Source organism: Eurytemora carolleeae, unplaced genomic scaffold (assembly GCF_000591075.1).
Source record: "Eurytemora carolleeae unplaced genomic scaffold, Eaff_2.0 scaffold60, whole genome shotgun sequence".
Lineage (NCBI taxonomy): Eukaryota > Metazoa > Arthropoda > Copepoda > Calanoida > Temoridae > Eurytemora > Eurytemora carolleeae.
In genome coordinates, this window is record NW_019396087.1 from 125511 (window position 1) to 138402 (window position 12892).

The following is a 12892-nucleotide window of genomic DNA, read 5'->3' on the forward strand; positions in this document are numbered from 1 at the left end:
ACATGATAAATATATGATATTCAGCCGAAACGAAGGCTTTTTGGTTAAGGGATGGATTTGAGCCATCATGGGGAGGGGGTGGAGCCTTATGAAGTTAACATTGTCTAGGCAAATGCAATTATATCCATGAACAATTACTTTCATCAGAATAGAGATATTGAAAAAATCTAATATCTAATTTTTTGTCAACTTTCATTTGAAGGTTTCCATAATTGGTTTTTTATTTAAAGGTTTCTATAAAGAGGTTTAATCAGGTTTCTTTCATATATTCGTAATAACTATAGCTAAGTGACGTGTTTTATTTTCTAACCAGGAAATTGAATCAAATTGAATTTCATTCCAAGATATTGTAAAAATCCCACGATTACATGGCTTCCAGATTTTTCATTCCTCATCTTAAAAAATCATTGATACAATCAATTTATTGATGAGAGACCTATGGAAAATAAAAAATGTTTGAAATAAGATTTTCAGAATTTTTTTAATTTTTGATGTTACATTTTTTTCGTCTAAATAGAGTTAACAGGCGAAAGTTTTGATGCATCTTGTTTGTGTGACTTTACATTTCTACCCTGTACTTTAAACAGAGTGCCCGAATCCATTTAAAAAAGAAGCATAGAATTTCTATTTAAATGCTTTGTTTCGCTTATTCTAGTTGTTGACATCATTTTTGTTCGTTTGGTGTTTTCCAATCAAGTCCATGGGTGATTTTAATTTTACAAAAATACATACGATAAACAACTTTTCTTATCTGAAGACATGTTTAATATAAACTTTTCATTGAACACTCTGTATATAGAGATCAGAGACAAGAGAGACCATATGGTGAACTACTTAATTACAGTTCCACCTTCAGGCGATTAATAGATGATGGAGAACTCGAACAGATTAGTTACTTGGGTAAACAGAACCATTGGATATACAGGGGGACCCAGTATACAGAACCATTGGATACAGGGGGACCCAGTAAACAGAACCATTGGATACATGGAGACCAAATAAACATAACCATTGGATACAGGGGGACAAGTAAACAGAACCATTGGATATACAGGGGGACCCAGTAAACAGAACCATTGGATACAGGGGGACCCAATAAAAAGAACCATTGGATATAGGGGGACCTACTGAACAGCACCATTGGATACAGAGGGACCGAGTAAAGAGTACTATTAGTGAAGTAGGACCCAGTCAACGTATACATATTGGATACAGTAGAACCCAGTCAACAGTATATATATTGGATACAGTAGAACCCAGTCAACAGTATATATATTGGATACAGTAGAACCCAGTCAACAGTATATATATTGGATACAGTAGAACCTAGTAAACAGTATATATATTGGATACAATAGAACCCAGTCTACAGTATATATATTGGATACAGTAGAACCCAGTCAACAGTATATATATTGGATACAGTAGAACCCAGTCAACTGTATATATTGGATACAGTAGAACCCAGTCAACAGTATATATATTGGATGCAGTAGAACCCAGTCAACAGTATATATAGTGGATACATTAGAACCCAGTCAACAGTATATATATTGGATACAGTAGAACCCAGTCAACAGTATATATATTGGATACAGTAGAACCCAGTCAACAGTATATATATTGGATACAGTAGGACCCAGTCAACAGTATATATATTGGATACAGTAGAACCCAGTAAACAGAACCATTAAATATAGTAGGAATCATTCGTCTGCATGACAAAGTAAGACTACAGACTTTAACGTAAAAATAAACATTAAAAATTAGCCACAGAGGTTTCTGAATATTTACCTACTTTTGAGTAAAACAAAGAAGATGGATGAAGCCTGGAGGTAAAATATATTAACGGAATTTTTTCTATTGTATTGTGTTGAAGTATGCAGGCTTAACTGATGTTGCATCAATAGATGAATATTTTGACATCCCCCCCCTTTTAGTCCCCTTGCCCTCCCTAGGTAAACTTAGAATAAAAAGAGCATGCAAAGTTTAAGAAATACACTTTTTTAGGACAGTTGAAGGTGGGTACAGTACATTTTTTTATTGCCATTGCATAAAAATTTCGACAAAACATCTTTCTTTAGCATTCAATAAAGTTTAAAGAGAATTATGATTTAGCCAAGTCTGGTATAGACAAGGCACCAGAGCCAAAACTTTTGAATCTAAAGCACTTAATTCGTTTCTTTCCCATTATCCGGAATCGGAGTCGAAGTTGAGCCAATAAAGACCCGAAGGTTTCAATCCTAAACTAACCACAAGCCTGTATTCTTTAGGCATGAAAACGGATTGAAAATCCTGTTGATTTTCTGAGCTAATTGAATACTTAATCTCTTGAATTATAAATTTTGTTGTAGGAATAAAGGTTTTGAGGCTGGGCACTATCTTGGTTCAAAGTGATCCTCAGGTTACAAGTTCTCACCCTAAAATTTATGAGACTTTTACAATTGCTTATAAAAATTTACAATTGCTTATAAAAATTTACAATTGCTTATAAAAATTTACAATTGCTTATAAAAATTTACAATTGCTTATAAAAATTTACAATTGCTTAGAAAAAACTAAAGTTGGTTAAACTATTTTTTTGAAATAATTAGCATCAAAATTTTGAAAAATAACGAAAGAATCACAATTTGATAAATTAGCTTTTAAACCTAAAAATTGTTTCGATCGTAAGCTCTTTCAATCTTATCTTCTACCTTCCCTGTCATAGCCTCCGAGTCTGCGCCCTTATCTATAAAAATCTACGTAAAAGCAAACAGAATAGGTTTTCCAGGTCTTGATGAAAAAATACATATTTGTATCCGTTTAGTTTCGACACCTTACAAACCAAATCTTAATAAAAAATAGTTTTCGCTTCTTTTTCTAACTTTTCTGAATAAATCAATATTAGAAAATTGTATTTGTTTTGACACCTGGGAACCAGGCGTATAAACCACTGGGTTGTAAATGATTAATGTATATTTGAATGATTGATTGGTTGCTAATGGCTGATTACACTATGAAAACTAGAAAGCATGTAGATACTCAACAAGATGGCGGAATAAAATAAATTTTGCTTCTGACAGTTTTGTAAAGGGGTTGTATAAACTTTGTGTTTCAACCCCTTCTCCAACAATAAATCTTGAAATTTAAATTAATTTTAAAGAAAAAGGGCCGCGAAGAGTCTTGAAAGCTAAGTAATCCATATTTGATTATTACAAACATATTAAACAGAAAAAACTAATCTAATCAATTCTCATTTTTATACAATTAGATTTTCTACAACAGCAATTTTAAACAAAAATAACCTAGATTAGGTATAATAATGTATAGATTTTAAAAATTGAGAACATCGTATTGTTCCTTTTAAGTATATTTGCTTATAATCCCTTTAAACTTTAGTGGTTGAATGCATGTGGTTTATGAAAGCTGGATGTTTATCAGACTATTTGGTTAACCAGTAACAAGAAGAGGAACGGTATAAAACGTTATTTATATAAGCAACCTGCTTTATAAAGAAATTGAGTATTCACCACAAACTCTGATTATCTTATCCCTTTATCCTGAGATATTTAAAACTACGGTGAGAACCAGAAAACTCCGGAATAGGGAAATTACTTTCAGACTCAAAATTATGAACAGTCCAAAGAACATGAGTCAAAGCAATTTGTGCAGTGTAAAAAGGTCCATTTTACTGAATTAGTGATTTAATAAGCTACTAGTAACAACATACCATACACTTAAGTATTTTTATAATATCGTCTTCCTGTTCAACAGTTTTCTTGTTCTCACGGTACAAATTCTGTTAGCTCAAATAATCTAAGTTCAAGATATTTAGGTTTACACAGTTTACACAGTTTACACGGTTTACACGGTTTACACGGTTTACACGGTTTACACGGTTTACACGGTTTACACGGTTTACACGGTTTACACGGTTTACACTGTTTACACGGTTTACACGGTTTACACCAGTTTACACAGTTTACAAGGTTTACACGGTTTACACAGTTTACATGATCCAGATTCGAAAATTTAAGTTTGTGGCAACTGGCAAACGTAATTCCTTTCTCGGTAAAAATTTTAATGTCTCAAAGAAACTTTAGACGAAATTTCAACTGATTCTCCATTTATAAAGTGGCTTGCGCATTTCTGCTTTTAGAAACACTTGTAGGAAACTGTTAGAAAAAATTACTTTTCTTAAAATATATTAAAATACCTCCTATTTTATTGATCTAATAAGTTTAAAGTTTAATACAAATTCTTGCGCCAACTATTTGCTGGAAAAATTTGAAATTGATAAATTGATATGAAAAGGTTGCATGTATAAAGGGAGGGCTTTGGGTATGTAAGAAAAGTCAGAAAATTTCAAAAGCCTCAGACCAATACTTTTTGAGTTATGTAAAAAAAACTACAGGGGGGGGTCAAATTGACCCTCCAGCAGGAATAGGGTTATGTTATAAGTGCTTCTACATGAATGTGAGTTATTTATTTCATTGCAAAATTGTATTCTCGATAAGTTTGATGTTATTGCATTATGCTAATTTTTTCTCTCGTCAAATTTATTACCCAAAAATATGGCTCAGTTTCATTTGCCATAATTAAAATTAAATTTGGTTAGAATTAACAAACGAATATATATATATAAATATATATATATATAACCATTTTATACTTTTCCAGCGCTAACAGTGTATGCTTATACAATGTCCCTTAAAGGGACTGTCAGCGTAATGTCAAGTGGCTCTCTAGGAAAAAAATTGTAATAACCATGTACTCTACAATTCATTATCTGAATTAAAAATTCTTAGACCTAGAAAAATTATAATATCTTCCACATTGTTGATCAGATAGAGGTTTTATTTTTAATGTTGCTGTTGTGAACAGGAAGGTTCACTTGAACAAAAGAAAATACGTTTACATTCCCGATAAAAGGGGAACTGTAGGCGATGGTACCTTATAAACCTTAGCTTGAAAAAAAAGTTTTCCATCTAAAAATGAATAAGTATTTTTTTTATAAAAGTAACTCTACATCCATGCAGCAAATACAAAGAAGGAACTTGTTAGAGAAAAAAATATGTCGATACAGATTTTCATGGAACGTCCGTTGAAAGTTAAAATCGATCTTGTTTTTACTCGTTTGTCTTTCTTTTGCAGGGGGCTTAAATAATCCCCAGCTAGCAGTTTTCAGCTGGGATAAAATGTCTGAAAAGTTTTAATAATCTAGGTTTTCCAACCAACATTTTAGGAATCAAAAATGTTCTAAATGTTTTCAAATTTTAGTTTGATTATTAAGTCTGCATCAATACGTACTTTTTATTAAAAAGAAATGAAATCTTACAAATCTTTTGAAGAATAATTTTATTTGGTGATTTATAATATTTTTCATTCTGAAACTAAGAAAATTCCTTTTAATATTTATCAAATTAATTGAAAATGGAAAATTATCTTTTGCTTTTTACTAAATCGTTGAATTAATTCGGAGGTTTTGTAATTATTTAAAGATCGAAGTTTTTCAAGTGTTAACTAATTTCTATGGCTTGATTTGTCTGTCTGTATCCAATATATATCTTGCTATTCATGTAAAACTAATTAGAAATGTTTTAATATGCTTTTATATTTGTTGTGTACATGTCAGAAAATTACTTTAAACTCTAGTTATTCTAATAAATGTATAAACTATAAAATCGCACCCAGATCTCTAATAGTTTTCCTTAAATCTATTTAATTGAAATCTGTTGTTATCATTATTGAAATTAGGTGGAAAAAATAATCAAAACAGCCAAGAGCTATTTTCCACCTAATTGCTTTATACTTGTACTGTTAAAATAATCATCAGTTTGTAATTGTAAACTCGTTCTGTACGCAGATACACGTATTTTAGCTATAAACGTTATGTATCTATCTATCTATATAAGTCAAAACGGCTAAAAAGATCTGGGAATAATAAAAGTTGACCACTTACATTACCCCAGCAAAGGGAAATGGACCATTACAAGAGAAAAAATTTTCTGTGAAAAAATGTCTATTCTAAATTTTTTGAAATCTATAGATATCTTAACAGAAAAAATCCACAACATTTTGAGGTTTACAATTAATGCAAAAAACGACCGCTCGAATAGCAAAATTTTATCACACACAGTTTTGCTAGAACAGGGGTGCAAAGTATCCTGAAAGCCTAGCATTTAATGAATATATCTATATCTATATTTCGATTAATAAAAGACAAATAAACACTGAAAAGGATTATAAGAACAATTTTGTTTTTCTATTATTATATTATCCATTGTATGATCCTGGATAATCTTCTGTTATATATTTTTTATTTATTTATAACATACAACTAGGTGAAGAGTGCCAGTGGCACTGTTAAGCCATCTTTTCCTATACATGCAGGCCAGAAGGGCAAATGTAACATTTTGAATTTTTTAAAAAATCTGTCAATGTTTTGGTAACATTCATGAATACAGCGTTATTTTCATCTCTAACTCTCAATCCGCCAAAAATAGTATAACAAATGTTTGAAACATACTTTCCACCAAAAAAGTATGCAATAGTAAATACGGAAAACTTCACTTAACGGGAAAAATGGATTCCACAATTATTTATTAATTTATAGGTACATGCTCACAATTAAATTCGAAGCTCTGTTTTTGTATTTAAACATCTGTTTTTATTCCTAGTACATTGTTTATTTTGAGTTTTCCTTAATTGAAAAACACAAAAAGACTTAATTTGTTTTTATTTAGTTTCTCTTTTCAAAGTGTAGTTAAATACAATTCATTGGTTTGCCAGACTATAAAGAGTTTTAGATAAATTTCAAATGCAAAAGTTATCCTTATCTTAAAATACTAATTATGCCATAATTTGAGGAAATTATTCGTACATCGTAAATTAAATCACTTTTATGTTAATGATTGCTTGTATATCCTATACACCCCCTTTTTAAAATCTACGAGTTCTCCCTTTGAATATTTACACTCAATCTTCCTTTTTTGACCCCCACGTTGTAAAAATGATATTGCATGGTATAATGCAAGGGACGAGGGAAGAGCTGTAATTTATATAATTTATATAATCAAGTTTCTCGCAATATACTCAGGATTTAAATTCATATTTTTTCTCAAGATGATGCATATATCGAGGGGAGGAAATGGGGAGGTAGGGCAACCACAACAATTTCTCGTCCGAGCCACGTTGTCCTTAATTTCTCGTCCAAGCCACCTTGAAAGCCTCATCCTTCCATTTTTTTTTTTAGTGTAGTCTAATCCTCCCTGATAAACTATTTTTTAAGAATCGGGCGACGTTAGGGCATGAATGAAATATTGAATTTTTGTAAATCGAAAAATAATGTTTCAATGGAACTAAAGTTTTCAACTTTACTGACCTTAAAAATGTACTCATTTTTTTGCATTTTCAGATATTACAGGTGTAGAATGCCGAAAATAACTCCGAGTTTATAGAACTTAAATCTTTTTTTGTTAATTATAGTGAAAACCATAAAATTTTTCCAGGTGATTCCATGGGGAAAATAATAGGCAGAGGTATTTTGCTATTTTTTTTTATTGTGAAGGTTAGCCATTACGAAGGCAGAAATTTTACTTAAATAAATTTCGACATCATTCTCATGGGTTAAAAGATTCTAACACCGTAATCAACGCAATAGTTTAGTCTATCCATATTTTATCCCCTACCGTAGCCAGATTTTTAAAAAATAGTTTAATCTTCGAGAATTGGAATTTTTAAAAAACATAATAATCGAAGAATGAGGATTCCGAGATGGCTCGGACGAAAAATTAAAGAGAATATGTGGCTTGGCTGAGAAGCTGTTGTGGCTGGCCTTCCTCCCCTCCTAGATATGAACTCTGTGAAATCTGTAATATTTCTAAAATTCTTCACAAAGGAGAAAACTGAAAAATCAAAGAAGGGTTAAAGGATGAAACTGTGAAAGTTATGTAATACTAGCTGGAACTGCCAATTATCGGTTTCACGGTAAACTAGGAGTCCTGGTTATTTAGTTTTACTCCTTTATCATGACGATTGTTGTTGTATTTGCTTTTTAATGCTATTTGCTGCAGCCTATTTATTTAAAAGTAATTGAGCAAAGTCTTTCTTGTTATTGTTAACGGATGTTGAATTAGAGGTCAAAATAGGACCTAAAGTTTGTCAATACAGACAGGATGCCTTTTCGTTGTTAATTTTACATGTTCCGTCTAACCAAATACTGCATTGTATGCTTAGTAAAAGTACCGGACCAACCTGTAGACCAAGTTGTGTACAGAATAAAGGACGGGAGTGTGTGCCCCAAACTTTTAACTCTAGACTGCGAGTGAGGTTTGATTTTATGTTTCAAAACTTTCGTTTTCGTTTGTTTACAAACAGCCAAAATACAATTGCACAGTCACCGAAAATGAGTTCTTTGGTTTATTCTGAGTACAAAATTCTTTTATGACCTTACCTTCCCTTGTATAGACATATTATACTCTTACATCTATATTAGACATTTATTGGATACAAATAAACCAAAAAAAAACAACTACAGTAAAGGCAAATATTTATACACATAGATATATCTACATCATACATCTTCAGTTTTTTTTCTTTTCTTTTACAGAGTAGGAATAAAAAATAAAAAACAAAAATACACACGACGGGAAAGTTTTTTGGTCGGGCATGGATTTTTATTCAAATAATTGTTTCTGTAAAATTTATAATTTTATTGTGTATGAGCTTGGGAACACAGCTTTGCCTGGAGCTTTCCCATAAAAAGACAACCCACTCAACTTAAATTTTGAAAACCAAGCTAGGCACATTCCCGTGGTTCTCTCGAGATCCCTAATCAAAAATTGAGGCGCTTTGGTCAAGGGGTTCCTGAGTTAGGATCGGACATCTGAGCTTACAAACAAACAAAGATTACTACTTAATATAAAAAGATTACGTTTTTTTGGAAAACTTTTTATCATTTTATTGTGCATGTCATAAATGCAACACAAAAAATAGATAATTACATTAGAGTATTCGAACCATCTAGGATTTTCTCACTTTAAATTAACCCCTTGCATTTAAGGTTTTCGGATAAAGAAAACCCTTATCTATATTCAAAACTAAAAAAGGAATTTTTCCAGACGAAAATAAGCGCTGTAAAATTTTTTGCGACAGAAGTTTTATTTAAAAGCAATAAATTGGATTGAAGTCCAAAAAGTGCATTTTAAAAGAAGATTTTAGATTTTGCTAAAAACTTATTGAAAAGGCTAAATATTTGACAAACTATTGTTCTGTTCTTTGGGTTTATTAAACTTTTTAAAAAGTTTTTGAAGGAAAAGTAACAAAAATTGTTCAAACAAAGAACTCCCCCCCCCTTCTCTATTATCTCTTAGTAGTTATTTGCCTATTTCCTTATTGTGTTATTCATGATTAAAGTGATCACTCAGAATTCAGCACAGTGGAGTGGAGTGCAGTAAATCTGATAAGCTTGAAATTGTTGATTTTAGTACGAGGCCAGTAGTTTGCACCCCCCCCCCCATCCATACACTCAAAATTATCTTAAAGAGACAGGCGACAAGATTTAATGTGAACCCTCTTCCCTCGTTTCACAGCTTCATCCTCGATTGCCAACGGTACCGTTAAAGCATTTATTTGATAGATATCATTGATATCTCTTTAAAAGTATAACATTTTCATAGTTTTTACTTATTCATAAATAAAAAATAAAAAAAATATTTGAATAAAAAACAAGGATAATTTCTTTGCTCAGACGAGGTTTTAAATTTTTTAACTAACTTTCTTGAAGTTTTAGCTAAACATTTTACAACTTAAATTCAATTTTTACAGAGTGCTACTGCCGTGGGAGGCTTGCAAAACGGTTCCAAAAGCATTTCTTGTTAATATTTATGATATGTCATGTTGAGGTAAAAACAATGTGCAAATCTTTTTTGTTATGGCTTTAAGTTCTGTAAATTTTAAGTCAGTAATTGGGATTGATTATTTTTTTTAAGGAAGAACTCACTCACCTTTAAAATATTTTCGAATTTAGTTGTTTTGCATCGGACAATCCACTATTTTAAAATTATCGCCCCCCCCTCCCCACCTCCTGTATTGCGTTTAAACAATACCATTATCAAATTTACACAAATATTAATGATAAAGATAATTCTGTAAACGTTTTCCGGTATAATTTACACAAATATTAATGATAAAGATAATTCTGTAAACGTTTTCCGGTATACTTAATAGGCTTAATACAAACTATACAAGCTCAATAAATTGTTCTTAAATATAGCCCCCCCCACCCCCCTCCTCTTCTCCTCCATAATCATAGAATTTATCATGTTTAATCATTCCTCATCCCACTCAGGTTCATCCTCATCCCATGAAGGTCAGTTTGATCAATAAGTGAGGATTGAGTGGATAAAAACATTAGTGTTTTATCAATCTAGACGTGTTTACACGCACATTATTACGCTTTAATCTTCACAGCTATAAATATATTAGAAATATTCATATAGGAAGTCTGGGTAGACTTTTAGATAGATGAATACAGACTCGGAAGTGGAACTGAAGGAGGGGAAGGGCGTCGGCAGCAGAGCCCCCTTTGGACTTAAACAGTTATAATTATAAATTAACCACACGTAAATGTAGTCTTCAAAGGGAACTGAGTTCTTGTAACAAACTCTGAGTTCTTTGCAATCCAATGTCTTAGACCTTAGATATTTCAAACTATTAATTGTGTTATATCAATTAATCTAAGTTTGAAATATCAAAATTGTACACCATCAGGCTGCAAAGAAATAGGAATCCAAAAATTTGAGGTTCTGGCAAAAACTTAATTCCTTTACGCAGGAGATCCATCAGTTTAGAAAAGAAGCAATATAATTATCTTTTTTTCTTTACACCCTTTCCCCCATTTTCTAACGTTTCTAACTTTGAAGCTTAATGGTAAAAAGTAAAGAAGATATACCAAGAAACATTCTTGGTAAAATGCATAGCCAAATTCATGTCAGAATATAAAAGTAAATGCTTATAACAGCTATGAGGTTTTCATTCATCAACATTTTAAAAATCGAAAAAGTGTAATTTTTATGTTATTAACTACTTGTAAATATTTCGACAGTGGGAGGAAGCACTATAATTGCCAAATATATTTATATTTTCATTTAAACTGTAGAAATTTGAAAACAGTGTTTGAGCAGCCAACCTGCCAATCCATAGGATTAAACTGTCAAGATACATTTTATTGATAGCATCACAGATAGACAGATAGACAGATAGACAGATAGACAGATAGACATATAGACAGATAGACAGATAGACAGATAGACAGATGCACAAACAAATATGGAAAATATCTATAATTAAAAGGGAGAAATCGTGTCGACTATTTTAGTTGTAAAGACAATCCAAAGCTTAACGGGAATGTCAAACAAAAATGTGAAATAGTGCTGCTTTCTAAAATTGTACATTTTGAACGCTTGATCTCAATATCCAATGTGGAGACTTTTGAATTTGATGGTCAATGCTCGATTCCGCAATTAATGTTATCTCTGCAGGGCTTGACAAATGACCATCACGTGATTTCGAATAGAAATTATATTAATCCGTAGATCTGAAAAAAAAATTAAGATCAAGCAGCATTGATCTTGCTATACACAATGCAAGAGTTCCCACCTTTGGGTTTTTGGAAACAGCAGAAATATATTATCTTTTTAATCCAAATTTAAAATTGATTATGTTTCAGATATTCTGTTTATTAATGCCTATATATTCAGTTGAATAGCTCAAGGAGGTGGTATATTTGAATGATCCTAAACCTATCCATGCTGAATCCACTAATGGTGTTATATAATTGATTTGTTTAGACTACCGTATCATCTACACCAAGGTATAGAGTATAATGTATAATCATAAGCGTGTATAGAATATATATAGATATACTAGAAATTCAAGGCGCTTCGCGCCCTTCTTTCTAGACTTTTAGGGCGATTCGCGCCCATCTTTTATTAAAATTGTGAACATGTTCTTTTTGTTTACATTTCAAAACAAAGCAGAAAAAAATTTGCGAATTTTTAAAAAAAAATTGCGGATTTTCAAGAATTTTTTTTTTACAAAATTAAAAACCTTTAAAACAAATTTTTTTAAAATTTTTATCATACATAAACCTTCCCTGTGGTCACGTGATGTCCCACAAAAAGTTTGGTACCGATTGGTTCAGCCGTTTCGACGTTTATTGGATACAAACAAACAGACACCAAGACAGACAAACAGACAGACAAGACAAATCTATATATAAATTTGGCTTGTCTGTTTGGGTGTTTGGGTGTTTGTTTGTCTGTTTGTATCCAATAAACGTCAAAACGGCTGAACCGATCGGGCCCAAATTTTTTGTGGGACATCTAGGGACCCCAGGGAAGGTTTATGAAAAATCAAAATTTCAAATATTTGTCTCCATCAAAATTCGATCGTCATTAAATTTTGAAAAATTTTGAAAATCCTTGAAATTTTTTGTGAAAATCCGCGAATTATTTTTGTTTTGTTTTACGAAGCGAAGCGCCCTCTAAGGCTAGTTTATATATAGATATACACGTGAAGGTGCTTACTCTAATCCATCATTATTTAGACAAAAGAACTGTTACTTATAATCAGCCTCTGGATAACGTTTTAACAAGTTGTTTTTGTTGGACACATGTTTTATTTGGATTGTTAAGTGTTAAAGCAGCTTTGTATGAGCTTTAAATAAACTTTAAGGAATGCAATTTAGCCTGATTAAAAATACAAAAAGCATATTTATTTTACATATTTTCATCGTTTCTAAATATAGCAAGGATATATAGTCGTCCAAAAAGAATGTAAAAAAGATTTTTACAAAAAGTGTAATTTTGATTATTTTAAGACTAAAATGTTAGTTTTGATTTTTTTC